Source organism: Sardina pilchardus, chromosome 15 (genome assembly GCF_963854185.1).
Source record: "Sardina pilchardus chromosome 15, fSarPil1.1, whole genome shotgun sequence".
Taxonomy (NCBI): domain Eukaryota; kingdom Metazoa; phylum Chordata; class Actinopteri; order Clupeiformes; family Clupeidae; genus Sardina; species Sardina pilchardus.
In genome coordinates this window covers 24,620,706-24,626,705 of record NC_085008.1, presented here as the reverse complement: position 1 = coordinate 24,626,705, position 6,000 = coordinate 24,620,706, and the positions used below count along the sequence as shown (strand labels likewise).

Here is a 6,000-nt window from a genome sequence, read left to right as displayed (position 1 = left end):
GCGCTGCTGGTCATAATGGCAGCGGTGGGATTCGAACCCACGCCCCCGAAGAGACTGGAGCCTTAATCCAGCGCCTTAGACCGCTCGGCCACGCTACCGCAGTGGTGGCTCATCAATGAGGCGGGGCAATCTTACAGCAAGACCGGAGGCCCTAGGGAGGCAGCAAAGAGGACCTTAAAGAGAGGGTCGTTGCGTTGGCCGGGAATCGAACCCGGGTCAACTGCTTGGAAGGCAGCTATGCTAACCACTATACCACCAACGCCACACAGACAGGGGAAAAGCCTTCGCAACAAGGCTAAGCCAATGCAGGCCTGTCAGTCAGGCCCTTTGCAGTCCCGACATATTTTTCACTCTTGTGAAGCAGGCAGTTCAACAGACTGGCCTAGCCTTTGCTAGCTCAGCACAAGAGTAGCGGTCCTCAAACCGCAAGGCGTCTCTGGAAGCGGAGGCAACAGCTGTATCAAAAAGCTTGCTCAAATTTGGTCGCCTCCAGTCACTGCAAGCAGGGCGTGGCTCAGACTCCCAAGACTTGCAGCAAATGCGGAGAGGGACGTCGACGTTTGCTCACGAGGCCCTGATGAAAGGACAGGCTCGGTCTTCGAAAATCACAAGATAATGGCAGCGGTGGGATTTGAACCCACGCCTCCGGAGAGACTGGAGCCTAAATCCAGCGCCTTAGACCGCTCGGCCACACTACCCCACGGGTGGAGGCCCTCAGAAGGGAAGAGTTCCTCGCTTCGGTCAGCGAGATGGCGGGCAACAGAAGTGTCACGACTGTGGTTTGAGGGCAAGGCCCAAGCCATCTCTTCTTGCGCTGCTGGTCATAATGGCAGCGGTGGGATTCGAACCCACGCCCCCGAAGAGACTGGAGCCTTAATCCAGCGCCTTAGACCGCTCGGCCACGCTACCGCAGTGGTGGCTCACCAATGAGGCGGGGCAATCTTACAGCAAGACCGGAGGCCCTAGGGAGGCAGCAAAGAGGACCTTAAAGAGAGGGTCGTTGCGTTGGCCGGGAATCAAACCCGGGTCAACTGCTTGGAAGGCAGCTATGCTAACCACCATACCACCAACGCCACACAGACAGGGGAAAAGCCTTCGCAACAAGGCTAAGCCAATGCAGGCCTGTCAGTCAGGCCCTTTGCAGTCCCGACATATTTTTCACTCTTGTGAAGCAGGCAGTTCAACAGACTGGCCTAGCCTTTGCTAGCTCAGCACAAGAGTAGCGGTCCTAAAACCGCAAGGCGTCTCTGGAAGCGGAGGCAACAGCTGTATCAAAAAGCTTGCTCAAATTTGGTCGCCTCCAGACACTGCAAGCAGGGCGTGGCTCAGACTCCCAAGACTTGCAGCAAATGCGGAGAGGGACGTCGACGTTTGCTCACGAGGCCCTGATGAAAGGACAGGCTCGGTCTTCGAAAATCACAAGATAATGGCAGCGGTGGGATTTGAACCCACGCCTCCGGAGAGACTGGAGCCTAAATCCAGCGCCTTAGACCGCTCGGCCACACTACCCCACGGGTGGAGGTCCTCAGAAGGGAAGAGTTCCTCGCTTCGGTCAGCCAGATGGCGGGCAACAGAAGTGTCACGACTGTGGTTTGAGGGCAAGGCCCAAGCCATCTCTTCTTGCGCTGCTGGTCATAATGGCAGCGGTGGGATTCGAACCCACGCCCCCGAAGAGACTGGAGCCTTAATCCAGCGCCTTAGACCGCTCGGCCACGCTACCGCAGTGGTGGCTCACCAATGAGGCGGGGCAATCTTACAGCAAGACCGGAGGCCCTAGGGAGGCAGCAAAGAGGACCTTAAAGGGATAGTTCGGATTTTAAGACACGAAGTTGTATGGGTTCCCTGTCAGCAACGTAGTGCATCAGCACTGACTTACCCCCGACAGCGTCCTGTGAGCCGAGATCCAGCCGGTTTTAGATCGTTTTTGATGCTGAAGAAAGTAGTCCGGCAAGTTTCTGGGGTCACGAAAGTAAAGTGTTTTTCTTCTCAAAACCATATGCGTTCAACAGAGTGATATATTTGCACCACAAAAACGTTGTCCAGGAAAAATTCAAACCTCGTTATCACTTACTTATTTTTCGCGATTCCTATCACTGCGCGCTACTGACAGCTGGACAACGTTTTTGTGGTGCAAATATATCACTCTGTTGAACGCATATGGTTTTGAGAAGAAAAACACTTTACTTTCGTGACCCCAGAAACTTGCTGAAGAAAATAGTCCGGCATCAAAAACGATCAAAAACCGGCTGGATCTCGGCTCACAGGACGCTGTCGGGGGTAAGTCAGTGCTGATGCACTACGTTGCTGACAGGGAACCCATACAACTTCGTGTCTTAAAATCCGAACTATCCCTTTAAAGAGAGGGTCGTTGCGTTGGCCGGGAATCGAACCCGGGTCAACTGCTTGGAAGGCAGCTTTGCTAACCACTATACCACCAACGCCACACAGACAGGGGAAAAGCCTTCGCAAAAAGGCTAAGCCAATGCAGGCCTGTCAGTCAGGCCCTTTGCAGTCCCGACATATTTTTCACTCTTGTGAAGCAGGCAGTTCAACAGACTGGCCTAGCCTTTGCTAGCTCAGCACAAGAGTAGCGGTCCTCAAACCGCAAGGCGTCTCTGGAAGCGGAGGCAACAGCTGTATCAAAAAGCTTGCTCAAATTTGGTCGCCTCCAGTCACTGCAAGCAGGGCGTGGCTCAGACTCCCAAGACTTGCAGCAAATGCGGAGAGGGACGTCGACGTTTGCTCACGAGGCCCTGATGAAAGGACAGGCTCAGCTTCGAAAATCACAAGATAATGGCAGCGGTGGGATTTGAACCCACGCCTCCGGAGAGACTGGAGCCTAAATCCAGCGCCTTAGACCGCTCGGCCACACTACCCCACGGGTGGAGGTCCTCAGAAGGGAAGAGTTCCTCGCTTCGGTCAGCGAGATGGCGGGCAACAGAAGTGTCACGACTGTGGTTTGAGGGCAAGGCCCAAGCCATCTCTTCTTGCGCTGCTGGTCATAATGGCAGCGGTGGGATTCGAACCCACGCCCCCGAAGAGACTGGAGCCTTAATCCAGCGCCTTAGACCGCTCTGCCACGCTACCGCAGTGGTGGCTCACCAATGAGGCGGGGCAATCTTACAGCAAGACCGGAGGCCCTAGGGAGGCAGCAAAGAGGACCTTAAAGAGAGGGTCGTTGCGTTGGCCAGGAATCGAACCCGGGTCAACTGCTTGGAAGGCAGCTATGCTAACCACTATACCACCAACGCCACACAGACAGGGGAAAAGCCTTCGCAACAAGGCTAAGCCAATGCAGGCCTGTCAGTCAGGCCCTTTGCAGTCCCGACATATTTTTCACTCTTGTGAAGCAGGCAGTTCAACAGACTGGCCTAGCCTTTGCTAGCTCAGCACAAGAGTAGCGGTCCTCAAACCGCAAGGCGTCTCTGGAAGCGGAGGCAACAGCTGTATCAAAAAGCTTGCTCAAATTTGGTCGCCTCCAGTCACTGCAAGCAGGGCGTGGCTCAGACTCCCAAGACTTGCAGCAAATGCGGAGAGGGACGTCGACGTTTGCTCACGAGGCCCTGATGAAAGGACGGGCTCGGTCTTCGAAAATCACAAGATAATGGCAGCGGTGGGATTTGAACCCACGCCTCCGGAGAGACTGGAGCCTAAATCCAGCGCCTTAGACCGCTCGGCCACACTACCCCACGGGTGGAGGTCCTCAGAAGGGAAGAGTTCCTCGCTTCGGTCAGCGAGATGGCGGGCAACAGAAGTGTCACGACTGTGGTTTGAGGGCAAGGCCCAAGCCATCTCTTCTTGCGCTGCTGGTCATAATGGCAGCGGTGGGATTCGAACCCACGCCCCCGAAGAGACTGGAGCCTTAATCCAGCGCCTTAGACCGCTCGGCCACGCTACCGCAGTGGTGGCTCACCAATGAGGCGGGGCAATCTTACAGCAAGACCGGAGGCCCTAGGGAGGCAGCAAAGAGGACCTTAAAGAGAGGGTCGTTGCGTTGGCCGGGAATCGAACCCGGGTCAACTGCTTGGAAGGCAGCTATGCTAACCACTATACCACCAACGCCACACAGACAGGGGAAAAGCCTTCGCAACAAGGCTAAGCCAATGCAGGCCTGTCAGTCAGGCCCTTTGCAGTCCCGACATATTTTTCACTCTTGTGAAGCAGGCAGTTCAACAGACTGGCCTAGCCTTTGCTAGCTCAGCACAAGAGTAGCGGTCCTCAAACCGCAAGGCGTCTCTGGAAGCGGAGGCAACAGCTGTATCAAAAAGCTTGCTCAAATTTGGTCGCCTCCAGTCACTGCAAGCAGGGCGTGGCTCAGACTCCCAAGACTTGCAGCAAATGCGGAGAGGGACGTCGACGTTTGCTCACGAGGCCCTGATGAAAGGACAGGCTCGGTCTTCGAAAATCACAAGATAATGGCAGCGGTGGGATTTGAACCCACGCCTCCGGAGAGACTGGAGCCTAAATCCAACGCCTTAGACCGCTCGGCCACACTACCCCACGGGTGGAGGTCCTCAGAAGGGAAGAGTTCCTCGCTTCGGTCAGCGAGATGGCGGGCAACAGAAGTGTCACGACTGTGGTTTGAGGGCAAGGCCCAAGCCATCTCTTCTTGCGCTGCTGGTCATAATGGCAGCGGTGGGATTCGAACCCACGCCCCCGAAGAGACTGGAGCCTTAATCCAGCGCCTTAGACCGCTCGGCCACGCTACCGCAGTGGTGGCTCACCAATGAGGCGGGGCAATCTTACAGCAAGACCGGAGGCCCTAGGGAGGCAGCAAAGAGGACCTTAAAGAGAGGGTCGTTGCGTTGGCCGGGAATCAAACCCGGGTCAACTGCTTGGAAGGCAGCTATGCTAACCACCATACCACCAACGCCACACAGACAGGGGAAAAGCCTTCGCAACAAGGCTAAGCCAATGCAGGCCTGTCAGTCAGGCCCTTTGCAGTCCCGACATATTTTTCACTCTTGTGAAGCAGGCAGTTCAACAGACTGGCCTAGCCTTTGCTAGCTCAGCACAAGAGTAGCGGTCCTCAAACCGCAAGGCGTCTCTGGAAGCGGAGGCAACAGCTGTATCAAAAAGCTTGCTCAAATTTGGTCGCCTCCAGACACTGCAAGCAGGGCGTGGCTCAGACTCCCAAGACTTGCAGCAAATGCGGAGAGGGACGTCGACGTTTGCTCACGAGGCCCTGATGAAAGGACAGGCTCGGTCTTCGAAAATCACAAGATAATGGCAGCGGTGGGATTTGAACCCACGCCTCCGGAGAGACTGGAGCCTAAATCCAGCGCCTTAGACCGCTCGGCCACACTACCCCACGGGTGGAGGTCCTCAGAAGGGAAGAGTTCCTCGCTTCGGTCAGCGAGATGGCGGGCAACAGAAGTGTCACGACTGTGGTTTGAGGGCAAGGCCCAAGCCATCTCTTCTTGCGCTGCTGGTCATAATGGCAGCGGTGGGATTCGAACCCACGCCCCCGAAGAGACTGGAGCCTTAATCCAGCGCCTTAAATCGCTCGGCCACGCTACCGCAGTGGTGGCTCACCAATGAGGCGGGGCAATCTTACAGCAAGACCGGAGGCCCTAGGGAGGCAGCAAAGAGGACCTTAAAGAGAGGGTCGTTGCGTTGGCCGGGAATCGAACCCGGGTCAACTGCTTGGAAAGCAGCTATGCTAACCACTATACCACCAACGCCACACAGACAGGGGAAAAGCCTTCGCAACAAGGCTAAGCCAATGCAGGCCTGTCAGTCAGGCCCTTTGCAGTCCCGACATATTTTTCACTCTTGTGAAGCAGGCAGTTCAACAGACTGGCCTAGCCTTTGCTAGCTCAGCACAAGAGTAGCGGTCCTCAAACCGCAAGGCGTCTCTGGAAGCGGAGGCAACAGCTGTATCAAAAAGCTTGCTCAAATTTGGTCGCCTCCAGTCACTGCAAGCAGGGCGTGGCTCAGACTCCCAAGACTTGCAGCAAATGCGGAGAGGGACGTCGACGTTTGCTCACGAGGCCCTGA

The 6,000-nt window shown here is 55.8% G+C and overlaps 20 non-coding genes across 20 annotated transcripts; all 20 read right to left on the bottom strand.

Moving 5' to 3' along the window:
* Nucleotides 1-16: 16 nt before the first annotated feature.
* On the bottom strand, nt 17-98 carry trnal-aag (transfer RNA leucine (anticodon AAG)). Its single transcript has one exon. It is a non-coding gene; the product is annotated as a tRNA-Leu (tRNA).
* Nucleotides 99-190: 92 nt separating this feature from the next.
* trnag-ucc (transfer RNA glycine (anticodon UCC)) lies at nt 191-262 on the bottom strand. The gene has a single exon. It is a non-coding gene; the product is annotated as a tRNA-Gly (tRNA).
* A 354-nt stretch (nt 263-616) lies between these two features.
* Nucleotides 617-698, bottom strand: trnal-uag (transfer RNA leucine (anticodon UAG)). The gene has a single exon. It is a non-coding gene; the product is annotated as a tRNA-Leu (tRNA).
* Nucleotides 699-827: 129 nt separating this feature from the next.
* trnal-aag (transfer RNA leucine (anticodon AAG)) lies at nt 828-909 on the bottom strand. Its single transcript has one exon. It is a non-coding gene; the product is annotated as a tRNA-Leu (tRNA).
* Nucleotides 910-1,001: 92 nt separating this feature from the next.
* On the bottom strand, nt 1,002-1,073 carry trnag-ucc (transfer RNA glycine (anticodon UCC)). The gene has a single exon. It is a non-coding gene; the product is annotated as a tRNA-Gly (tRNA).
* Nucleotides 1,074-1,427: 354 nt separating this feature from the next.
* On the bottom strand, nt 1,428-1,509 carry trnal-uag (transfer RNA leucine (anticodon UAG)). Its single transcript has one exon. It is a non-coding gene; the product is annotated as a tRNA-Leu (tRNA).
* Nucleotides 1,510-1,638: 129 nt separating this feature from the next.
* trnal-aag (transfer RNA leucine (anticodon AAG)) lies at nt 1,639-1,720 on the bottom strand. Its single transcript has one exon. It is a non-coding gene; the product is annotated as a tRNA-Leu (tRNA).
* A 649-nt stretch (nt 1,721-2,369) lies between these two features.
* Nucleotides 2,370-2,441, bottom strand: trnag-ucc (transfer RNA glycine (anticodon UCC)). Its single transcript has one exon. It is a non-coding gene; the product is annotated as a tRNA-Gly (tRNA).
* Nucleotides 2,442-2,794: 353 nt separating this feature from the next.
* Nucleotides 2,795-2,876, bottom strand: trnal-uag (transfer RNA leucine (anticodon UAG)). The gene has a single exon. It is a non-coding gene; the product is annotated as a tRNA-Leu (tRNA).
* A 129-nt stretch (nt 2,877-3,005) lies between these two features.
* On the bottom strand, nt 3,006-3,087 carry trnal-aag (transfer RNA leucine (anticodon AAG)). Its single transcript has one exon. It is a non-coding gene; the product is annotated as a tRNA-Leu (tRNA).
* A 92-nt stretch (nt 3,088-3,179) lies between these two features.
* On the bottom strand, nt 3,180-3,251 carry trnag-ucc (transfer RNA glycine (anticodon UCC)). Its single transcript has one exon. It is a non-coding gene; the product is annotated as a tRNA-Gly (tRNA).
* A 354-nt stretch (nt 3,252-3,605) lies between these two features.
* On the bottom strand, nt 3,606-3,687 carry trnal-uag (transfer RNA leucine (anticodon UAG)). The gene has a single exon. It is a non-coding gene; the product is annotated as a tRNA-Leu (tRNA).
* A 129-nt stretch (nt 3,688-3,816) lies between these two features.
* On the bottom strand, nt 3,817-3,898 carry trnal-aag (transfer RNA leucine (anticodon AAG)). Its single transcript has one exon. It is a non-coding gene; the product is annotated as a tRNA-Leu (tRNA).
* A 92-nt stretch (nt 3,899-3,990) lies between these two features.
* trnag-ucc (transfer RNA glycine (anticodon UCC)) lies at nt 3,991-4,062 on the bottom strand. Its single transcript has one exon. It is a non-coding gene; the product is annotated as a tRNA-Gly (tRNA).
* Nucleotides 4,063-4,416: 354 nt separating this feature from the next.
* On the bottom strand, nt 4,417-4,498 carry trnal-uag (transfer RNA leucine (anticodon UAG)). Its single transcript has one exon. It is a non-coding gene; the product is annotated as a tRNA-Leu (tRNA).
* Nucleotides 4,499-4,627: 129 nt separating this feature from the next.
* trnal-aag (transfer RNA leucine (anticodon AAG)) lies at nt 4,628-4,709 on the bottom strand. The gene has a single exon. It is a non-coding gene; the product is annotated as a tRNA-Leu (tRNA).
* A 92-nt stretch (nt 4,710-4,801) lies between these two features.
* On the bottom strand, nt 4,802-4,873 carry trnag-ucc (transfer RNA glycine (anticodon UCC)). Its single transcript has one exon. It is a non-coding gene; the product is annotated as a tRNA-Gly (tRNA).
* Nucleotides 4,874-5,227: 354 nt separating this feature from the next.
* On the bottom strand, nt 5,228-5,309 carry trnal-uag (transfer RNA leucine (anticodon UAG)). The gene has a single exon. It is a non-coding gene; the product is annotated as a tRNA-Leu (tRNA).
* Nucleotides 5,310-5,438: 129 nt separating this feature from the next.
* On the bottom strand, nt 5,439-5,520 carry trnal-aag (transfer RNA leucine (anticodon AAG)). The gene has a single exon. It is a non-coding gene; the product is annotated as a tRNA-Leu (tRNA).
* Nucleotides 5,521-5,612: 92 nt separating this feature from the next.
* trnag-ucc (transfer RNA glycine (anticodon UCC)) lies at nt 5,613-5,684 on the bottom strand. Its single transcript has one exon. It is a non-coding gene; the product is annotated as a tRNA-Gly (tRNA).
* Nucleotides 5,685-6,000: the final 316 nt, after the last annotated feature.